The 23,090-nt window shown below is 42.2% G+C and overlaps 3 non-coding genes across 3 annotated transcripts; 2 read left to right on the top strand and 1 right to left on the bottom strand.

Annotated features, from left to right (window-relative positions):
* The first annotated feature begins 13,156 nt into the window (after positions 1-13,156).
* Positions 13,157-13,238, top strand: trnas-aga (transfer RNA serine (anticodon AGA)). Its single transcript has one exon. It is a non-coding gene; the product is annotated as a tRNA-Ser (tRNA).
* A 2,933-nt stretch (positions 13,239-16,171) lies between these two features.
* On the top strand, positions 16,172-16,244 carry trnak-uuu (transfer RNA lysine (anticodon UUU)). Its single transcript has one exon. It is a non-coding gene; the product is annotated as a tRNA-Lys (tRNA).
* Positions 16,245-18,566: 2,322 nt separating this feature from the next.
* On the bottom strand, positions 18,567-18,638 carry trnah-gug (transfer RNA histidin (anticodon GUG)). Its single transcript has one exon. It is a non-coding gene; the product is annotated as a tRNA-His (tRNA).
* Positions 18,639-23,090: the final 4,452 nt, after the last annotated feature.

The following is a 23,090-nucleotide window of genomic DNA, read 5'->3' as shown; positions in this document are numbered from 1 at the left end:
TAGAATTCTGTCTTTGAGCTCAGGAGGACATGAAAGAAACACAATTGAGAAAAGCATATGAGACCATGGCAGCATGATGGTGCAGTGGTGACCCTCAGACCCTCTTCCGTCTGAGCTACTCAGGCTCTTTCTACAGCATTTAGACAGGAAAAGACACACCTGTGAAGGTCAAACTGCTGCTTTCTTGACTTGTTCAATCCTCCATGTTAAAGTCCACCATGCTTTTGATTGGCTCTGATTCTCTGTGGCAAAATCCAACAAGAGGCTCCAAAAATGTCTTGAATGTCATAAGAATGCACAGGACAAGATGGTAGTTTCCTTCATGTCTGCAGTTCCTCCACTGGAAAGTAAAGTCAATGCTGTTCCTCTGCTGAAACCTGGGATCGAACGAGGAACCTTTAGATCTTCAGTCTAACGCTCTCCCAACTGAGCTGTTTCAGCTCTGAGTGAGGGCCCTGCTTCTCTCATTTTATAATCTCTTCCACTCTCACTAGAACTTAGAGAGGATTTGAGCTTCTGAAGTCATGACACATTGAACAGTTCTATTGGACCATTTTTGATGAATGTCTGAATCACACAAGCCTTTTTTGTTTGTCTTCTTCCCAGTTGCCTCAACATTGTGTGAGCCAATAATTCCACATCTGTACCAGACACACCTCTTGTTGGTGGGTTTTATGGAACTCCAATGTCCAGCTGACAAGTGGACTTTCCTCTGATCTGTGGTGGTGCTGAGTTTAGCAAACATCTCCAACAAGAAGATGAAGGAGGCCATCAACTCCTCCAAGCTCAACATCTATACTGGCCAGTGGCGGCTGGTGAAAAAAATTCTTGGTGGGGCTGGTGTGCCAAAAACATTTCCGTGCCTAGTCTAGTATAATCATTCAAAAAGAGCAACCGGACAATTATTAAATGTTTTAAAATAGTATTTACTTTCCTTCTTAAAATCGACAGTTTCAAAGACAAAAAAAAAACAATTTACAACTACAGTCAATTTTATGCGATCAAATATTATACAATGATGTTAACTTTACAGAAGGTGATTTGAGCTTAATCTATACAATACAAATCAACAATGTGTGTGTGTCTCTCTCTCTTTGTTCATCTGTGTCTGTCTCTGTCTCCTTCTCTGTCTCCGTCTTTGTGTCCTTTTCTCTGTGTGTCTCTATCTCTGTTTGTCTGTCTCTTAGTGTGTGTGTCTCTCTCTGTCTCTCTCTCTTTGTGTCCGTCTCTCTTTCTCTCTTCGTCTACCTGTCTCTCTCCCTCTGTCTCTCTGTCTATTTGTTTCAGTCTTTCTGGGTGTGTGTTTGAATTCAGCAGTTATTTGTACAGGAACTTTGCTCGTCTCTCTTTCTGGGAGGCAAATTTCTCAATGACCCTGGTGTTGAAACCAGGAATGTTTCGTGTCAGTTTTTTCTCAGTGGAGAGCATAGCCAGAGCGTTGAGCCGATCTTGTGCCATGGTATTTGTCAGAAAAGTTTTTATCCTCTTCAAAGTGGAGAAGCACCTCTCAGATTCTGACGTTGTCATTGGTGTGGTGATGAGGATGTTGAGCAGACTTACAGTTTCAGTGAACGTGTCTTGAAGGTTATTTTCCATCAAAACCTGATAGAGAGCCAGTGCACCACTGCAACTCTGAAACTCTTCGTTCCCGTAGATCAGAGACAGCTCTGTTTGAAGTCTGGCCTTGTCCAATGAGGGATAGGCTTCCACTGTGGTTTTCAGTGCTGAATCTGGGAACTTTCGGCTGTGCTGTGGGAACAGGTCTCCTTGCAGGAGTGTGGCGCTGACAAGATGCTTGGTGAAACTAAATCTCTCCTTGGCATGGCTCACAATGGTGTCACATACCTATGCAATGATATAATTATACAAAATAGGAATTATTGCATCTTCACTTGTCTTAATACATTGACCTGATGAGCTAGCCTACATTATGTAATAAACATACTGTAATGATTCATATCATCATAAAAGAATATACATTTAAGTCTGGACCACTGTATCATATGGCCAACATCTTATTTTGATTTTATTTAATAATGTGATTCAAATCACACTAAGAAGCAAGTTCTTACCTCCAGTGCCAAATGGTGCAGTGTGTCTTCTCCCAAGGTTCTGCGTCTCTTTGCGGGTGGCTCCTGAGCAGGTCCCCTGAACTCCTCATCCTCAGCCAGAGTAGGCACATCCTCCCTGACCCAACACATAAGTTTCATGAGTAAGTTCTAAAAACTGGTTAGGGATACATTAACAAAACCAAAGGTGGATGTCATTACTGTCAGTTATATTATACAGATAAATCAATTCTTTAAATAAGATGATATATAAGCATTTAAGTCTACATATACAGAGAAATTTAGGTTAGGCTACAAATTAATTAATTTAGCATACCTGATAGCCTGCATGTGGTCAATGAATGTCTGGGTGACTCCTGCCATGTAGACAGCATCAATGTTTCTCTTCTGCAGCTGGTTGTAAAGGATGTCCACATGTGGCATGATTTTGTGGAACAGGGCCAGTAAAAAACAAAAAGTTTCATCTTCCAGCATTCTCACATAGCCACCAGCTTCTCTCTTTGTCTGGCTATCAAACCCTTCACTGTTCCAGATAGCCTGAAAGCAATTCACCAGATCCTTCTTGTGCTCATAAACTGTGTTAACACGACTGTTGAAGTTCCAACGTGTTGATGATGCACTTGGAAGTCGGTGCGCAACCATCTCATCAAGCACTGCAGTTCTCTTGCTTGACTTAGAGAAAAGAGAAGCAAATCCCCCCATGTCAGAAAAAAAGTGACTGATCTGAGGGATGTGGGAGGTTGCTTGCTGCAGTATCAGGTTTAACTGATGGGCATAGCAGTGAACATAGTGAGCGTTTGGATAGATGTCTTGTACCTTTCGCTGCACTCCTCCTTTGGCACCCCTCATCACAGCTGCCCCATCACAGGCCTGGGCAATCAGCTTCTTTTCTTGTCCCTCAGAAAGGATGCTGTGCAGCCTCTCCAATAAGGCACTGGCTATTGCATCCGCACAGGTGTTGGGCAGTTTCAAAAATTCAAAGAACCGCTCTTGAATATTGTGGCGGTCGTCAATGTATCTCAGAACTAAGACTAACTGACACTGTGTTGAAACGTCAGTAGTTTCATCAGCCTGGATCGCTAAAAAGTCTGCCGATTTAACTTCATCCAGGATCTGTTCTCTCAAAACTGCCAGCATACAGTCCAGGAGCTCGTTCTGTACTGTCTTCGAGGTGCCTTTAAAAACGGTTGCATTTTCAAGGTGCTCCCTCAAGTACCGATCAATGGATGCCATCAAGTCAACTGGACCTCTGAATATTCCAGCGTTGTCAGAGGAATCACTTTCGTCATGTCCCCGCAGAGCCAGTTCAAAAGCACCACAGAATTTAACAGTTAATTATCTTAGATAAGATGTTACGGTTCTTATCTACGTCATCATTGTGCTTCCTTACAGCGATGCGGTGACTGTCATCGAGCTGCGTTGCTATGCTAATCTTCCCAAGAACCGCTAGCTTCACGCAGTTTTCCATGTGAATTTTCGCTCTTTCGTGTTTCTTAATCCGCTCGGAGAGGTGCTTTAGGTCAGTGATTCCTGTCTGTGTCCATGCTGAATCACACCGGTCACTCCTGAAAGGGATGCAGGGGAAGCAAAAAAGTGCGTTGGCTGCTCCACAACCCGTCAGCCACGGCTTGCGCTGAAACCAGCTCCGGCAAAAAGTCCTGTTGTAGGATTTAGCCTTTTCCTTGGACTGCTGCTGGATGTTGATTTCAGGCTTGTCCGGTCCCAGCTCCTTAACGCGGATTTTTTCCGCCATGGTCCTCCTCGCAAAAGGGAAATTTAAAAGGGATCTCACCGAAATCGGTGGAAACTGCTGCTCTTGAACTTCGATCGTTGTTGTCGCCATTTTCTCTCTCACTCACTTTTCGCGGTAGTTTTTTTCGTAGGGCATCGGAAATCTGGGAATCTCACTACGCAAAAAGAATATCGCGGGCTCCTCTGCTAGCTTTCGCAATCCAAACCTTCACGCATTTTTACGTTGACGTAGGGGCGACTTTTCCAGCGCCCCTACGCCGTTAAATTTGGCGATGTTGATTGGCCAATTATTCATTATTTTTCCCTAGCAACCATACAGGATTGGCTAATTAATTGCAGGTCTGGGGCGCTTTGACGAGCGCCCCTAAAGACAAATTATACAGTCTATCAGAGTAAATTCACTATTAATTGAATGAGTCAGTTGGCGTAAATGTTGTTTAAATGACCCATATTGCATGTAGACACACACAATTAAGTAAGGCTGACATTGACGATACAAATTGTAAACATATGCACATATATATGTATCAATACATGTAGGGATTTTCCTCTCCACAGCTGGTGGGGCGGCGCCCCAGCGCCCCCTATGAGCCAGCCGCTACTGATACTGGCTTTACTGGGAGATCAGGAGGACAAAGCAGATCTTCACCCTCCACCTCAGATGGTTTCTCCTCACAGATATGAGGGACCAGTTCAAACCAGCTACCTGGAGCTCCCTTAAGCCATTGTCCCCATCAGCTAACATCTGGATCTGGACCTGCACCGGTGCTGACTTGTGTCTTGAGTCCCCAGAGTTTGTTGAACCAGAGAAGCTTCAACTGGTGACGGTCGTACAACCAAGCGTGAAGGTGAGCCTGCATTGTCTGATCTGGAGCTAACAGGGGAATTAGCAAGTGCTCTGACTGTTCTAGAGTTGCTGCTTAGTTGAATTTGAATTTATTTGTTGAAATGTTCCAGTTTCTATGAGGTCAGGGAAGATTGGTGTGGATCTAAAGGTCCCTGGTTGGATCCCAGGACATTGTTTTGGCTCATTTGAACATTTTCAAACCCTCGTTGCTCAGATTTTACATGAATTTGATCATGACTTTTGGACAAATGTTCTGTTTATTAATTAAATAATCACTTCAGTTATGAATTAAGTGAGTCACCCAGACTTGGTCAATAATAAAAGTTAGTCTGGTTATTATCCAGTTTCCAGTCAGTTAGGACACACACACACACACACACACACACACACACACACACACACACACACACACACACACACACACACACACACACACACAGCCTGTCTGTGGTATAAAATGGTCTGTCACGTTCTCTCACATTGGAAGATTTCTCTGACTCCATTGTCAATAAAGACATTCTGCATCTGACACCTGAGTCTTGATCCACTGATTCCTCTGATCCACCTCTTTCTGCTCCAACAAGGCTGACATGGATCAGGTGGGTCCATGTCATCCAATCAGTAGGTTTCTCTTCTCAATTCATTTTCTTCATCCCAGTTTAGATTGATTCTTCTCAGCCTCATGAAGGAGCATCTGATCAGGTGTTTGACTGCTTGTTAGTTGTAATTCCATCGATTTTAGTCTCAGATGTTATAGAATTAATAAGAACATCTTAAAGACCTTTGTCCAACACTTGAAACTCACCTGTCTGTGGAGGCCCAACTGGCCTTTGGTAGTGAGGTGGTGGATGCATGTGAATGAAATGAGGCTTGTGTTGCTGTGAGGAGCCACTAGAGGGAGACACCTGTCGTTCCTCCCAGCTGACAATGAGGCTTCACAGCTGCGTTTGAAGCTGTCCTTTATGAGTCACAACTGTCTTGAGCTCAGGAGCCAAACTCACCAAAAACATATGCAAGTGGCTTTGGACAAAAGCGTCTGCTCAATGAAATTGTAGGACTGTAGACTTCTATAAATGTAGAATATAATTGTAGAAATGCTCTCTATCACCACCCCCAACGTCTGTGCCAGGGTCTCTGGCCAGTGGTCAATGGCTCCTATCACCTGCCCAGGATGGATCAAGCTTGCTTGTCTTTTTAATTCTGCACTTATTAGAGACCTGGAAACAAAGGAATGCTGAAAAAGAGAAAATAGGACCTCACACAAATGGGCTTGTAACATAATTTTAAAGAATTGTGTCAATGTGAATCTTTTACAAATGTGTGTGTGAATGTGGTTGTTGTGGCCGAGTGGTGAAGGCGATGGACTAGAAATCCATTGGGGTCTCCCTGCTCAGGTTGGAGTCCTGCCAACAACGTTAAAGTGTTGATGTTCTGGAGGAGACAACATCTGATCTTTTTAGATCCACGAGTCAAAGGTTTTCTTTAAAGGGCTGTAGAAGCTGAGGATGAGGGAGAGACAGAATTTCAAACCATCTTCGTGAGGACATTTTGAAAAATGATGACATTTTGCCACAGTTATTATTGACTTGGAACACTGCAAAAATATCCCTTCTCCAAAAAAACCCTCCTGTTCAACTTTGTACCCAAGTTGTCTCCTCATCAGGCACCACAGTGTCCAGGATGTTCAGTCAAAAAATCATTAGTGATTTTAAAAATGTCCATCAAACACAAAATAAGGCTTCAAATAGGTAAAATCACCATCTGTAGACTGGACCAATATGCTGATGTGATCCTTTGATTAGTTTAGGATCAGTCAGAGATCAAAGACTGAAGCAGGAGACCAATGCTCAGAACCCAGAGATCAAAGACAGAATTCAGACATCAGAGACAGAATTCAGACATCAAACACATACCTGATGGAGGCTCCACCCCCCCCCCCCACAGTTTCCATGTAAGTCGTAAGTTTTATTTTTAAAGCGCCAAATCACAACAAATGTTATCCTCTTTTTATTCTTTTTATTAAAGATTGAAGCTCCATACAAGACAGTTTGTAGACAAGAACATCACAGCCTGGGAAGCTTTCACTTCTTTTGACAGACAGCTTTGATTTCAGGTTCTACCTCTGTAAAATTGAAAGTAAAGTAAATGAAGCACCTGTGAAGGTAAAACTGATGATGTCATGACTTGTTCAGTCCTCCAACGTTAAAGTCCAACAAGCTTTTGATTGGCTCTGATTCTCTGTGGCAAAATCCAACAAGAGGAAAAAGAAAATCTTGGGGTTGTCTCACTTTTTTTCATAGAAACTCTGCATAGGACAGTGATAGGATGCTTGTTTCCTTGGATGAAAAAGTCTGGTACTCTCATCTTCTTAAACATTTACTTGTTCAATCAGGACAAGAGAATCTGAGCTTGGATGTCATTTTGTAGTAAGAGGTGAATTAAACTTGTAAACATCAGCTGGTGTTCACTCTGATGATGTGTCGATGGTCTGTATTCTGCCTTCTGTAGCACGATGCTGCTGGGAAGAAGCCTGATTATGTCAGAGTTGTGTTCAGTGGCTCCTGCTGGGTCCATTTCTGACAAATAGGCTCCAAAGAGTTCAGCTGTTTAAAAGGTGAGGGTTGCCATAAGCAGACGAGGTGGCCGAGTGGTTAAGGCGATGGACTGCTAATCCATTGTGCTGTGCAAGCATGGGTTTGAATCCCATCCTTGTCCCAAGTGACTCTGGTTTCTACTTCTAGATTATTGAATTACTGTGAGGCTTTTTTTTTTTTTGGAACTTATTTTTTATTTAACATACATACAGCACAGATAGAACATGACAGAGATGCGCAGACAAATATTCCAGACAAGTGTTCAGATACTTATTCCAAGATACACATGAAAAAAAAATAAATAAATAAAAAAATTTTAAAAAATGTTGATGTTTATAATTCCAATACTGTTTTCACTGGTGCCCATCTTTCAGCAAACTGTCCTGTTTTCAGCTGTAACCTTGCTGTGATTTTTTCCATGATGTATACATTTTTTACTCTATTCCTCCATTGTGATATGTTTGGAGGTTCTGGCTTTAGCAAGCAGGCTGTTATTGTCTTTTTAGCGATCAGAATCAAAATCCTCCACAAAGCAATCAGGTTTCTGTCTGTCAGATTCTCAGGTGGTATGCCGAGGATAAACATTGCTGCGTCCAAAGCAAAATTAATGTCCAAAATTTGCCCAATCTCCTTCCGACCATTCTCCCAGAAGTTCAACAGCTGTGGGCAATCCCAGAATATGTGCTTAAAATCTCCTATTAACTGACATCCTCTCCAACACAGTTCAGATGTGTTGCTATATTTTGAAGTCTTAGATGGAGTGTTGAAATATCTCATCTTCACCTTCCAGTCAAACTCCCTCCACATTGGGCTGCTTGTTAATTTGTGTCCTGCTCTGAATGTTTCCTCCCAATTTTCATCTGGTATAATCGTATTTGTTTCTAATTCCCATTTTTCCTTAACATCCAAATTGTTGTCCTTACATTCATGTTGTAGTACTCTATAGATTTTTGATATTAACCCCTTTTTAGTCTCCCCCTCCAAATACGACAACAGCAATTCCTCCAGCTTAGATGGTGTTCTACAAATATTTTCCCACTCTCTGTGCTTCTGAAGGTAGTGTCTTCATTGTAGAAATTTGTAGAAGTCATGGTTCGGTAAGTTAAACTCTTTTTTAAGTTGCTCAAACGACTTCATATACTGTCCATTGAAAACTTGTGCAATATAAATTAACCCCTTACTTCTCCATTTGTTGTACCCTGCATCCATAACAGATGGTAAAAAGTCTGGATTTCCTGCTTTTTTGGTGATTCTACTTATTGACTTAAATATTTTCAGTTTTTTTCGCACTATTGACCATACTTTTATTGTTACCCTAATCCAGTCATTACGCAGCCCCTCTTTTTTTCTGCATCTTCTCTTTCAAAAACGGGAGTACCTCCAAAGGTGTTTTCTGACAGGAATTTTGTTCCATTCCCACCCACATTGTGTCTGTCTCCTTCGTGATCCACGTAATAATCGCTCTAAGTTGTGCTGCCCAATAATAATTTTTTAGACCAGGTAAATTTAACCCTCCCTTCTCTTTTGGGCAAAGAAGGATTTTGTATTTGATTCTAGCTTTTTTATTTTGCCAAACAAATTTAGATATGATTTTGTCTAACATCTTAAAAGTTGAACTAGAGACCATAATTGGCAGTGACTCGAACAGAAACAACAATCTGGGTACAATGTTCATTCTCACTGTTTCGATTCTTCCCACCATCGACAGGGGCAATATCTCCCATCTGGCCAAATCCTTCTTTATTTCTGTAATCAGTTTTCCATAATTTTCTTTAAATAGCTGTGATATAATGGGAGTAATAATGATGCCAAGATATCTAAACCCTGTGGTGGTCCATTTGAAATTGAACTTTCCCTCTAATTCAGTTGGATATTTGCCTGAAAGCATCATTGCTACTGACTTAGATTCATTAGTTAAATAACCTGATGATTCTCCATATTCATTCAGATTGTTCAATAAAGCTGGTATAGTTAAGGAGGGTTCACTTAGATATGTTCATATATCGTCAGCAAATAAAGATATTTTATGCTCCACTCCCCTTCATCTCTTATTCCCTTAATATCCTTATTTTGTCTTATTGATTCGGCTAATGGTTCAGTACTTAATGCCAACAGCAATGGACTCAGACAATCCCCTTGTCTGACCCCTCTTTTGAGGGGAAAGAAATCTGAACAGCATCCGTTAACTCGAATCCGTGATTTGGGGTTTTTATAAACCAATTTTACCCAATCTATAAATGTTGAATGAAACCCAAAAACTTCTAATGTCCGATATAGGAAGCTCCATTTTACCTGGTCAAATGCCTTTTGTGCATCTAAACTGAGCATCAAAGCGGGCTGTCTGTTGTTTTTAGTACATGATATAAGATTTAATGTTCTCCTAATATTGTTAGCTCCTTGTCTACCAGGGATGAACCCTGTCTGATCTGGTTTGATTAATTTTGTTATATATATATCTGTATCCTATGTGCTAAAATATGAGTCAATATCTTCAGATCACTACATAACAAGCTGACAGGCCTGTATCCTTCACATGTGGTTGGGTCCTTTCCTTCTTTATGTATGACTGAGATAATGGCTTCTGACCAAGATGTTGCTGGGTCACCTGATGTCAGGGCATAATTAAATCCTTTGAAAAGGGCTGGTGTAATCTCCTTCGCAAAACACTTATAAAATTCTCCCGAGAGCCCATCCGTGCCAGGGGATTTATTATTTTTAAGTACCTTAATTGTATTAGCTATTTCCTGTACTGAGATTGGCCTAACCATTTCAGATGCCTCCTCTGTTAATAATGACGGTAAGTGCAATCTTTTGAGGAATGCCAGTGTTTTATTTTCTAGTGATTGCGAGTCAGGGTCATCATATAGATTTTTATAATATTCTGCAAACGCTGCTGCTATCTCCGTTGGCTTTATCATATATTTTTTAGAGTTAGGATGTCTTATTTTATTTATCGTCCTATTTGCCTGGGCTTTTCTAAGTTGAAATGCTAATAATCTGCTGGCTCTATTCTCCATCTCATAATATCTCTGATTCGTAAACCTTAAAGCCCCCTCTGCTTTGTAAGTTAATAGTTCATCGAGCCGTTGTTTGATTTTTTTCAGTTCGATAAGTGTTGAGTTACTTGATGTTCTTTTGTGTTCCAATTCCAACTCTCTAATTTTATTCTCTAACATATTTTGTTGCTTTAATCGGGCCTTTCTCATTCTGGAAGATATCTCTATTATTTTCCCTCTAATAACTGCCTTCCCCCCGTCCCATAAAATTGAAGGTGAAACTTCCCCTTTGTCATTAGTTTGAAAGTATTCCTTTAAATTTTGTTTTCGTTCCTTTACCACACTCTCATCTGATAACAGAGATACATTAAGTCTCCAGTATTTGAAAAAAGATTCATTACCCATATCTACCGTTGGCGTAATAGGAGCATGATCACTTATAGTTATGGTGTCTGTGCCACAGTCCAGCACTTTATGCATATGTTGTTGTGAAACGCAGAAAAAATCTATCCTTGAATAACTCCCGTGTGGGTTTGAGTAAAAAGTCAAATCCTTCCCTCTAGGGTTATTTCTTCTCCATGGATCAGTAAGACCTCGCTCTCTTATGATATTATTTAGTACCTTAGATTTTTTTACACTTGGTCCCTGTTCTGGAGGCAATCTATCCAGCTTACCATTCTGCACTGTGTTAAAATCACCCCCAATCACTATCATCCCTTTCCCATTGTTGGCAATTACGTTGGCTATATTTTTAAAGAATGCCGCATTTTCCTCATTTGGGGCATAAACATTTAGTATGGATATTGTCATATCGCTTATGGAACCAACCATCATTATATATCTTCCCAGATGATCTTTTATCACTTTCTCTGTATGAAATTGCAGGGATTTATTTATTAATATGGCTACTCCCCTTCTTTTTCCAAAAGAAGCATGAAATACTTGGTTTACCCATTCCCTTTTCACTTTGTTACATTCGTTGTCATCCAGATGTGTTTCTTGTATCAAAGCTATTGAACATTGCATTTTTTTCAATTGACTCAGTATTTTCTTTCTCTTTATGGGGTGATTCAACCCATGGACATTATATGACACAAGGTTTAGCCTACTCATATTTGTTTAAGTGGAAACCCAATAACTTTACATCTCTTATTAACTAATATAACTGTGCAAAAAGTAGCACAGCGAAAAAGACAAGTCTGCATCTCCTCAAGAACTAATACACAATAACAAGAAAAACAAGACTCCCAACTGTCCCCTGACCAGAGAGTTGTGACGAAGGCCCTCTGGTGGTTCGCACTATGTGCACTTGCAACTTCTCGGATGTTGTGTAAAGTTGCCATTTGCTCCACAAAAGCAGTGATTTTGCTCCAAAATAGAACCAAAACAATATTTTGTCTGTTGTTTTTTTTTTTTTTTTTTTATAAGTAGTAAATTACCTCTTAACCAGCTCCATTTGTCTTCGTGTATGTCCTTTTTAACAGACACTTTTATTGATCATGTATATTTCAGGGCATCCTCTTCGTATGAAATACTTCACTTGATAAGGGCCCGTAGATCCGTCTCTGTGATGTTTGGCTGCTGTCTTCTCCCCCTCTGTCCCGTCATGATGGTCCAGCTGCCTTGCGCCATCACTCTCTGTAGTCTCTCGGTCTCGTCCTCCTCCTCCACCTGAATCCCCATATTCCTCAGCATGGGTGCAGCATCCATTAATGTGGCAAACGTCTTTGTCCCGTCTTCCAGAAAGACTTTCAGCTGTGCAGGATATGGAGATTGTGCCTTCACGTTCTTCTCCTTCAGTTTCTTTATGACTTCCCTTACTTGTTTCCTCTTTTTTTGTACTTCATTTGTGTAATCCTGGTTAAAGTGGACGTTACGTCCCTCATACGTGAGCTTTTTCTTCCATGCTTCTTGAATCAGCCGTTCTTTCACCCTGTAGTTGAGGAAGCGAACAATTATTGCTCGCGGGGGGGCCGTGTTTTCTCTCGGCTTCGTAGTCAGTGATCGGTGCGCTCTCTCGAAATGAACCGCCATTTTATCAGGGAAGTTCATTGAGGACTGAATAAAATGAGTCACAAATCCTATGGTGTCGTTTTTCTCAGCGCCCTCTGGGATTCCGTGTATTCTTATGTTGTTTCTTCTTGATCTTGATTCCAAGTCCTCGCATTTCGCGGACAGCCTTGCCTCGTGTTGAAGTAGAAAAGTGACCATTCTTTCCAGCCTCGCCGTCCGGCCTTCCGTGTCGTTAATCCTCTCTTCCATCTCATCTGACCGCTGCTCCAACTGAGCCATTTTCTCCCCCATTTCAGCTATTTTAGCTTCTAGTCTTGCTAAGGCTCCTTTGTTTTCCGTCACCGCGTCTGCATGTTCTTGGCGTAGTTTACGGAGCTCCGCTAATATCATCGATACCTCGTCTCCGGACATCGCCATCCCCGGTGCGGCGCTCCGCGCTCCACCGGCGCCTGTATCATTCGCATTTTCTTTCTTAGCTGACTTCCCTTTTTTGTCCATTTTATTTCTCTTATCTTTAGTCTCTGATTATCCGCGTCCTCGACCCCTTTCTGCTGCTAATATCACGTTAAAGAGCTATTTTTACATTAGTTTTCTCTCGGAGCAATTCTCCCTCGTGTCTTCTACATCATGGCGTCACCGGAAGTCCCTTCACATGATTTTCATTCAGAAACAATAGAATTGTCAAATACCACAACAGTTTTCAGCTTGCTGGTAAACAACACACACACACTCACACACACACACACACACACACACACACACACACACACACACACACACACACACAAATAGTTTGTGTTTGTGAGAAGATTAAAAAAATCTACTGTGCTTTGATGAAGATAAATTGTTGAATATCAGTCCTCTACTCATGTGCATGGGAGTGTAGTTGTTGTGGCCGAGTGGTTAAGGCGATGGACTAGAAATCCTGTGGGGTCTCCCCGCGCAGGTTCGAGTCCTGCCAACAACGTTAAACTCCTGTTCCAGAGGAGACAACATCTGCTCCTACTGTAGGTCCATGTGTCAAAGGTTTTCTTTCAAGGGCTGTAGCAGCTGATGATGAGAGAGAGGATTGGTAGCATGTTGTCTTGTCTCAACCATTCTGGTGTTGACCAAAATCTTTGTTGATACTCCAGTGGTGGTGAAGGTGATGGAAATGTTCCAAGTGGGACGGTTCCATGTTCAACCAGTTTCATCTGGAACTGAGGTGGAGCTTAGGGTTACGTAGGAATTGGTTTGGTTTAGTCCCTGGGAATGTCAGTTAGTGTGTGTGTGTGTGTGTGTGTGTGTGTGTGTGTGTGTGTGTGTGTGTGTTACATGCAGACTTTCCCTTGTGACAGCTGATTTGGTTTGGAATCCATCTTAGTCAGGACATTTTGAGAAATTCTATCATGTCGTTGTAGTTATTTTGATTTACAACACTGGAAAAAAAATCCCCTCCCCTCCAAAAACCCTCCTCTTCAACTTTGTACCCAAGTTCTACAATTCTACAATTCTACAATTTCATTTAGCAGACGCTTTTGTCCAAAGCGACGTACAACACAAGCAAGAATTTAGACTTAATTAAGGAAAAGTCCATAGGAAGCGCAAAAGTGCTTCAGTTGTGATTTGGTCACAGGTACCGCCATCTAGTGGCAGAAGAAGTGTCGCCCCCCCCTTTTTTTTTTGTCTTTTTTTTGACAGACATACAACATCACACAACACAGTTAGTGCTACATAATCACTAAGTGCTGGGTCTTGGACCCTCTGACTTATTCTACCCCACAGCACAAAGAGGAGAAGAGTCAGGTCAAGTGCCTCGGTGCTCTCTGAACAATTGAGTCTTCAATTGTCTCTTAAAAGTAGAAAGGGACTCAGCAGAACGCATAGAGTTGGGTAGTTTGTTCCACCATTTGGGAACAACAGAAGAGAAGAGTCTGGCTAGAGATTTGGAGCAGCGCTGGGCTGGAAGCACCAGGCGTGCTGCTGCATTCTGGATCATCTGCAGAGGCTTGAATGAGCATGCAGGGAGGCCTGCCAGAAGAGAGTTGCAAGTTGTCTCCTCATCAGGCACCACAGGATCCAGTAGGTTCAGTTAAAACAAGTCATTAGAGATTTAAAAAAATGTCCATCAAACACAAAATAAGGCTTCAAATAGGTTTCCAATTTTACTTCATATTGACACATTTTGTCTATTTAACATCAGGACTGCTCCCTGATCGTCTCCATGACCTCATCCCAGCACCAAAGACTTTGCTGTGACACAACAGCAGACAGCAACAAGGACTGCTGCAGTGCACTCGGTAATTGGATGCACTGAAGTCATCCATTCATGTCAGTGATGTCACTTGGCAGGACTGTCATTGCCGTCTCATTCTAGAAAAGAATCCAGACTCCACACGTGGCTCCCATGATAACTGATGGACCTCTGGTTGGAGGCTGGACGATGATGTTTGGTCTGGGGGGGTTAAGATGGTGGGGGCTGTTTCAATTCTAGTGCTGAAGGCTTTCGCCATGACAGTCAGACTCTCATCTGTCCCTCATGTTCCCTCAAATGTGCAGTGTGGACCTCACACTCTGAAATTAGCCTGAAAACTCTTCATGAAAAGCAGGAGACTCAGAGTCTCTGTGGCTCAATCGGTCAGCGCGCTTAGTTAGTCTTGGTTTTCAGAAATCATACAGCATACAAATAATAGCAGGTTGAAACACATTTATTTAAAAGTATTTAACATGGTCACACACACACACACACACACACACACACACAGAGCCTGTCTTTGGTATAAAATGGTCTGTCACGTTCTCTCACGTTGCACAACAACAAAACAAACAAAGACGGCCATGTCCAGTGTGGTCCTGGATATGACGACTGGACTGCAGGGTCCCAGTATCACTGTGACAATTCTTTTACCAGCTATGACCTTGGACAAGAACTTCTCAGGAGGAAACTTATCATGGTGGCACAGTGAAGAAAACTAGACCTGAGCTGCCTGCTGAAATCTTGCAGGTGAAGGACAGAGCTCCACCTCTTTGACAGACACCACCACTGTTGGCTCATGTTGTCAGTTTTTGACACAAACGCATCTAAACACACACACACACACACACACACGCATCTAAACACACACACACACACACACACACACACACATGCATGTTCTTGCACACAGAGACTTTTCCTCTGTTTTTGTTTTTTACTGGTTTTGAACCAGTAGTTGTTTTCTGTTGGTTTCATTTGCTTGACTGGTTGTTGTTTGTTTGACCTTGCAAATCCATATTTTGGGTTCTGGCTTGTTCTGCTTTTCATTTTGTGTTTGTATCATGTGAAAGTGGCATAATTAAGACAAAAGACACTGTTAGAACAGAAAGATCCAGAAAACCCACCAACAAAAGGTGTGTCTGGTACAGATGTGGAATTATTGGCTCACACAATGTTGAGGCAACTGGGAAGAAGACAAACAAAAAAGGCTTGTGTGATTCAGACATTCATCAAAAATGGTCCTGTCGAACTGTTCAATGTGTCATGACTTCAGAAGCTCAAATCCTCTCTCAGGTCTAGTGAGAGTGGAAGAGATTATAAAATGAGAGAAGCAGGGTCCTCACTCAGAGCTGAAACAGCTCAGTTGGGAGAGCGTTAGACTGAAGATCTAAAGGTCCCTGGTCCGATCCCAGGTTTCAGCAGAGGAAAAGCATTGACTTTACTTTCCAGTGGAGGAACTGCAGACATGAAGGAAACTAACATCTCGTCCTGTGCATTCTTATGACATTCAAGACATTTTTGGAGCCTCTTGTTGGATTTTGCCACAGAGAATCAGTGCCAATCAAAAGCATGGTGGACTTTAACATGGAGTATTGAACAAGTCAAGAAAGCAGCAGTTTGACCTTCACAGGTGTTTCTTTTCCTGTCTAAATGCTGTAGAAAGAGCCTGAGTAGCTCAGACGGTAGAGCATCAGACTTTTAATCTGAGGGTCCAGGGTTCAAGTCCCTGTTCAGGTGCTGTGGATGTTCCAGTGTTTGACAACATGGTACTGGATGAAGTTTAGTGTTGAACAAACTGTCTTCATCAAAAGTAGAAGTGTTCTTGTCTTGCCACTGTGAGACTGTTGCTAGAAAAGTGACCAATAATAATTTCATGTGGCATGCAATTAACAAAACACCCACATTAATGGTTGCAGGGGGGCTGGAGCCTATCCCAGCATTTATGGGCGAGAGGCAGGGTTCACCTGTGAGCTCTGTCAGGTATGAAGGAACCTGACTGTTGAGGACGTCAAACCTGCAAAGACACAAACACACCCACCAACAGGACCCTGCACACACAACGCTGCATAGGACCCAGGCCTGGGGCCGTCACCAGTGTTCCCATAGAAACCACCAGCGTAGTCCAACATTGGGAACATGAACTGTGTTATAATACTTTTCCAGACTTCTCATGGAAAAAGTCAACAGAAGGACAAAAGTCATTTTAGCAAACCAGATATTTGCTTGGACACTGAGTTCATGTGAAATTTAAATGACAGCTGAGAATCACGCCAGAGGCCTGGATATTCAAAGTCTTCAACTTTTGCTTTTGTTGTTCCATCAAGAAAGCCAATGAGCCAGTTAGTTGACAACCAAGAATCAGGTCAAACGGAAAACAACATACGATATGAGGTTTTTCTTGTTTCTTGATGGGCAGCCAAAAATATTTTCAGCATTGGATCATGAAAGTCTTTTTCATTTCTGATGTCGTGTTCTAAAATAATTGCTCACCTAAGAGGATTCTAAAAAGTCAGACTTTCTCAGTGATATTCTCTTCTCAGGCTTTCAAATCTTTTAAATTTCCATTTTCCACAAGTGAGTAGAAAGTTGTTACTCTCTTTGAACCCAGGATTAAAAGCACATCATTAAATGACTTGTAGTGATATTCTCCTGTTAACATTCCAAATTATTCATTGAGATTTGGACTTTACGGAAACATTTTTCCAGATTTTGATGGGCCAGTACAGCAGGAACTGGGGCTCATTCATGTCGTGGTTTAAATTTGAGCCTGGGTTTCTTCCCCTGCAAGATAAATCTGGAAAGCATTTTGTTCAATTCAGAAACGGTTTTGAAGGCAATTTCTCCAGTTGGTCCTGGAACTAGAAAGAGATCTTGTGGTAGGACATTTGTTTTTACTCTATCAACCCTGTGACTCAGACTCAGAAAGGAAATGGAGTTCCATCTTCTTCTATCATCTTCAAGGAGTTCTGGCCCAATCCAGGTGGAGGTTTTCCTCCATGTGTTCTGGAGGTGAGTGATTAAAGGTCAGAACCTGTGTTTTAGAATGGAGAATTTATATCCAGCAGAGCTTCCCAGTGTTTCAAAGAGTTTTATTAATGCAGGTCCTGTGTTAGGGGGCTCACTTCAATATGTTAAAACATCATCAGCGTCCAGCACCACCTTGTGTTCTTCTCCATTTATGTAGACACCTTTAATATTTGTGGTCTCTCTCAACCACTGTACGAGGGGCTCGATATAAAGAGCTGGAAGCAGCAGGAACTGGGGGGTCATGTCTCATGGTCTCTCTTATTTTGATATCCCATTTGTGTCCTGTTCTTCTTGTTTTAGTTTGATGTCGAACCTCCCCTCTCATTTTCAGGTTACTTCACTTGCCCTTGTCTTCTGTTTGCCTGAGTCTCTCGGTGCATCTGAATAGACGTCAGGACTCAGAGAGGGAACGACCTCAGCAGAGACTCCTCTATTTAGAGGAAAGGAGAGCTTAGAGAACACTTTTTTGACATCATTCAACATCCTCAGGGACGATCGTTTACAAAGTTCGATTCAATATAGGACACATAAAATCACACCACATGAAGCAGGCTAATGAATAATAAATCAAATATAAAAATGCTTCATTTTAAGATATAAAATATCTTGTGAATATCTGGAGCTTAATTCCAGCAGCAGACCTCCTCAGGTGATGGAATTTATATTTGACATGTTTACCATTAAATGAGACACATTTGCAGTCCATTGAAATCTACTTGTGTTCATGGTGAGTTGATTTCAAAACATGAGCTGACAGAATCTACGTTTAGGGAGGAACCACCATATCCAGGGGTCTGGACCTTTTTGTAGTCAGAGCCATCAAAGTAGCAGACTAAGCTAGCAGATATTAGCATTGAGAAGAGACTGATACCTGGAGCCTACTTTTGGGTCTGGTCAAGTGATAACAAAATAATATGACATCATTGTCAGACTGACGCCTGCTCAACACTGACCAAACACCGCCCTATTGCATTGTGGGAAAATTCTGCTTGGTTTGTGTCCATCAATACACACAAGAAATTTGTCTCATGCTGCCGTGACCCGGAGTCGAACCGGGGTTGCTGCGGCCACAACACAGAGTACTAACCACTATACGATCACGGCCTCCTCAACATCAGATTGAGCTTCCATGTCTTTGTCTCAGATGAGATCAAAGAAAGAATTCTAAGATCAAACACAAAACTCTGAGATCAAAGATTGATGTTCCCCAAGGTTCAATTTTAGCTCAGACCCTCTTCAAGGTGGAACCAGCAGAGGAGCTCAGTAGAGACAACTGGACAGCAGCAGGACAGAACAGAGGCTCTCCACAATGGCAGGAGACAGGAAACAGGTTTGGACCATCTGGGCTTCTGTCTACTTTGATGGTTTTTAAAACATTGAAGGAAATTGTAAAAATCACCATTGTGTTTAAATCATGATTTCTAGTTGAGTGCGTTTGCTCATCTGTTCCAGAAGCTTCTTCTAGAGTTGACGCTGGATGAGTGGAGGGACCTTTTTGATCATCAGGACTGCTTTTTGATGGCCTGATGGTGCATCGGGGTCATCATGGTCCTCCACCATCTGCAGGGGTTCCAGGACTGTTGTGGTGTTTGTGGGAACTGCAGGGAGAAGCTGAGAACTGGAGAGGAAGTCCTGGACACCAGCAGACCTCTCAACACCTGCAGCATTTTTTCAGCTCCACCAAACCCAACATTCACTGCCTCCTCATCATCTGGGCATCAAAAGCAGCTCAGACCTGCTGCAGCTCAGCAGACCTCAGCCATTTTTAGGATGTCTCCATGATTCTCCTTCACATGATTTTCATTCAGAAACAATAGAATTGTCAAATATCACAACAGTTTTCAGCTTGCTGGTCAACAGTATTTCAACTTCCATTCCACTGTGTAATGGCAGTGACTGATGTGTACTATATGCAGTACTAATCAAGTACAGCCCTGACTGATACTTCATCTCCAATGATAGGAAGGATAAGAATGTTGAAATGGACCAAGCAGGAATAGAATCTCAAGTCATGTCAACTTTACTGAGCAGCACTCAGTTAATTTCAGGAAACACAAGACATTTTGACCACATGTCAATGAAGTAGTCAGCAAAATAAATATGACACTAAACAGTAGTTGAGGGAGAGCAGAGCTGGAAATAAGACATTACTGGGAGGGGAATAAATCTGAAACATGCAGAACCAGAACACAGCCACAGCTTTCTGTCATTTTCTGTCTCAAATACTTGACAAGTTTCAACTTGGTCCAAAACCTGCTCACCTCTCTGGGTGTCAAGTGTGTCTGCACCGTCTGACCAAACTGCATCAATTGTATGAGTCTTATTTCCTGCAGATCAACTCTGGGCAGTGTTGATTGCAAGAAGAAAAAAAAGTGGAAAAATAATGGAGTCTTTGCCAGAAGTTCCTTCTGGCTCAGGCCCTAAAAAGTGCTGTCAAGTAATGTTAGAACCAAGCTCATTTGTTCTCCTGCTGTCACTGTCAAGTGCCAGCTTAACATGTGAGAGGTAGCAGGATCCATGCATGTGTTCATGTTTACAGCAGACAAGGAGGAAACCTTGGAGGATTTCAGTGACTTTTAGCAGTGGTTCACACTTCAGGTGTGAAAGCTTCTCAGTATAAAGTTTTAAGTGCGCAAGCCAGGAGTTGAACCTAGAATCTTCTGACAGTAGTCAGTCATGCTATCCATTGCACCACCAGCCCTGTGAAAACCTCTTCATGTTCATGTGTACTTCATTTTAAAGGAAATCCAAACGATCTGGTGGCATTTTCAGGGGACACAATGGTGCAGTGGTCAGCACTGTGGCCTCACAGCAAGAAGGTTCCAGATTCGAGCCCCAGCTGTGTGGAGTCTGCATGTTCTCCCTGTGTCTGTGTGGGTTCTCTCTGGTACTCCAGCTTCCTCCCACAGTCCAAAGACATCAAGAGGGGACGAGGCTGATTGATACTCTAAATTGACTGTAGGTGTGGCTGTGAGTGTGAATGGTTGTCTGCCTGTATGTGTTGGCCCTGTGATGGACTGGTGACTCATCCAGGGTGAACCGCGCCTCTTGTCCGAAGGCTGCTGGGATAGGCTCCACCCCCACACACAAACCTTGACATATAATCAGTGGAGAAAAGGAAATTTATCTACACTCATGACTGAATCTGTTTTGAGGACTGAACTGGATATAAACTCTGAGAATTCAGAGTAAGGACCAGGAGGGTGGGACACAATAAGAGATAGGAGGAAATGTGGAGTCTGGGTTCTTTTCTAGAATGTGACGGCAATGACAGTCCTGCCAAGTGACATCACTGACATGAATGGATGACTTCAGTCACATGACTGGATGACTTCAGTCACATGACTGGATGACAGTGTAGATGCCAATGTAGAGGTTGGGGAAACAGTCTCTGAGAATCCAGCTTGAACCAAAGCCCTCCTTGTTCTTCAAAAACCCAAACAGCTACCATCAGTCTCCCTCCAATCCTGTACTTGGGTTCAATGTTGCTGTTCCATTTAGCAGCAGTAGGTGTCGCTGTGATACCAGGTTCAGTTCAAGAGTCCCAACTCCAGCTCATGTTGGTGACCTCAGTGGCAGGGTAAAATGGCGCTTCAGTGGATCATGTGGATCAACTCATGTCTGTCCTCACTGCTCCACAGGTCTGTCAAATGTTCTGTAAAATAGTTTGAGCACAGCAGAGATGCTAGATTAGGAGTTGATGGGAGTTGTTGCAGATATCAGTGTCCAAAGTCCAGCTTGAACCCAGTTTGTGCCACTTATTTGTCAAGCTAGCAGAGATTCTTTTCACTGCCAAGCTAAAGTGACTTCTGTCAACAAAGGTAAACATACAAAAGGATATTTCTACTGTCAGTTCAAGATTTTTATCAAACTTCTTTTTCATAGCTTCAACCTTCCTCTTGTGTTAGCTTTCTGTTCCCATCTCTTATGTGAACAGGTCAGTTTTGACCCACGTCTTCAATCAGCTGTAAAATAAACTAAAAACAATTTTCTATCATCCAAGTTGTTTCCCATCTCTTGGTTTCCTTGTTAGGCTTCCTTATCCATGGAAATATTGATTTGAATATTTTGTTGTGGGCCTCTGGACCTTTTTTTAGTCAGTAAACCCTCGATTTCAGTTTAAAAAAATGGTAAAATGAACCTCAAGAAAATCATAGAAATAAACAAAAGGTTGTTGTGTTTCCTGACCATTACTGAGGGGTGTTAGAACACATCTCTGACATGATTTGTTAGGGCCTGAGCCTGAAGGTACTTCAGGCGAAGACCCTATTATGTTTGCTCGTTTTCAGTCAATCAGTCAATAAACTCAGGCTCCGGAAAAGGAGACGAGTTCGTAATACGTATGAGTATGATTTATGTATGACACATACAGGAGGACAGAGAGGAGGAGAGAGAAGCCCAGTGCACCATGGGAGATCCCCCAGCAGCCTAAGCCTATAGCAGCATATCTAAGGGCCAGCCTAAGCAGCCTAACTATAAGCCTGATCAAAAAGGAAGGTCTTTAGTCTGTTCTTATAGGTCGAGAGGGTGTCTGCATCCTGGACCGAAACTGGGAGACGGTTCCACAGGAGGGGAGCCTGATAGCTGAAGGCTCTGGCTCCCAGTGTACTTTTAGAACTCTAGGAACCACCAGTAACCCTGCATCCTGGGAGCGAAGGGTTCTAGCTGAATAATAGGAGACTAGGAGCTCTGTCAGGTATGAAGGAGCCTGACTGTTGAGGACTTTGTATGTTAGAAGGAGAATTTTGAATTCTCAAAGGCAAGGCAAAAGGCAGACAAAGGCATGGACTAGTTTTTCTGCATCTTTTTGAGACAGGATGTGTCTGATCTCAGCAATGTTTCACAAATGAAAGAAAGCAGTCCTAGATATTTGCTTAATGTGGGCATTAAAGGACAGATCCTCATCAAAGAGAACTCCAAGGTTCCTTAGGGTCGTGCTGGGGGCCAAGGTCATACCTTCCAGGGTACCGATCTCAGTAGATAAACTTGTAAAGTGTCATGTGATAACTTCTGTTGTGATTTGGCATTTATAAATAAAATTGACTTGACTTGACTTGACTTTGAAGTTAGAATTAAATTTAAAGTAGAAAAATCTTCCCTCTTCAATCCTGTCACTAAGTGTTGTAAACTGTTTCAAACAAATTCTACTGTTCAACAGTTCAAGTGTTTCTGATGAAGCTGAATGTGCTCTCTTATACTTTCCTCAATTGTGTTTCTTTCATGTCCTCCTGAGATCAAAGACAGAATTCTAGGTACTGTCAAAGTCCTGATGACATCATCAGGAATTCTGACTTTGATCTGGAGACTCTTGCTTTAACCTGAATTTGATCTGACTAATGTTTTAGTTTAGGTTGCATGATACCGACCACCTCATTTCTCCTGATGGACTGGTGACCTGTCCAGGGTGAACCCTGCCTCTTGTCCAATGTCACCTGGGATCGCCCCCCCCCCCCCCGTGACCCTTAAAGGATAAGAATAGAAAGTGGATGGAGGGATGGACTTCACACTGAAATCAGCTGATCTGATCCACATTCTAATTGAAAAAGTAGTGTATAT

The sequence above is a fragment of the Aulostomus chinensis genome, chromosome 4, assembly GCF_037954235.1.
Source record: "Aulostomus chinensis isolate RoL2024-O1b breed Wild chromosome 4, RoL_Achi_v1.0, whole genome shotgun sequence".
Taxonomy (NCBI): domain Eukaryota; kingdom Metazoa; phylum Chordata; class Actinopteri; order Syngnathiformes; family Aulostomidae; genus Aulostomus; species Aulostomus chinensis.
Note: the sequence above shows the minus strand (reverse complement) of the source record. Positions and strands in the feature narration are given on the sequence as shown.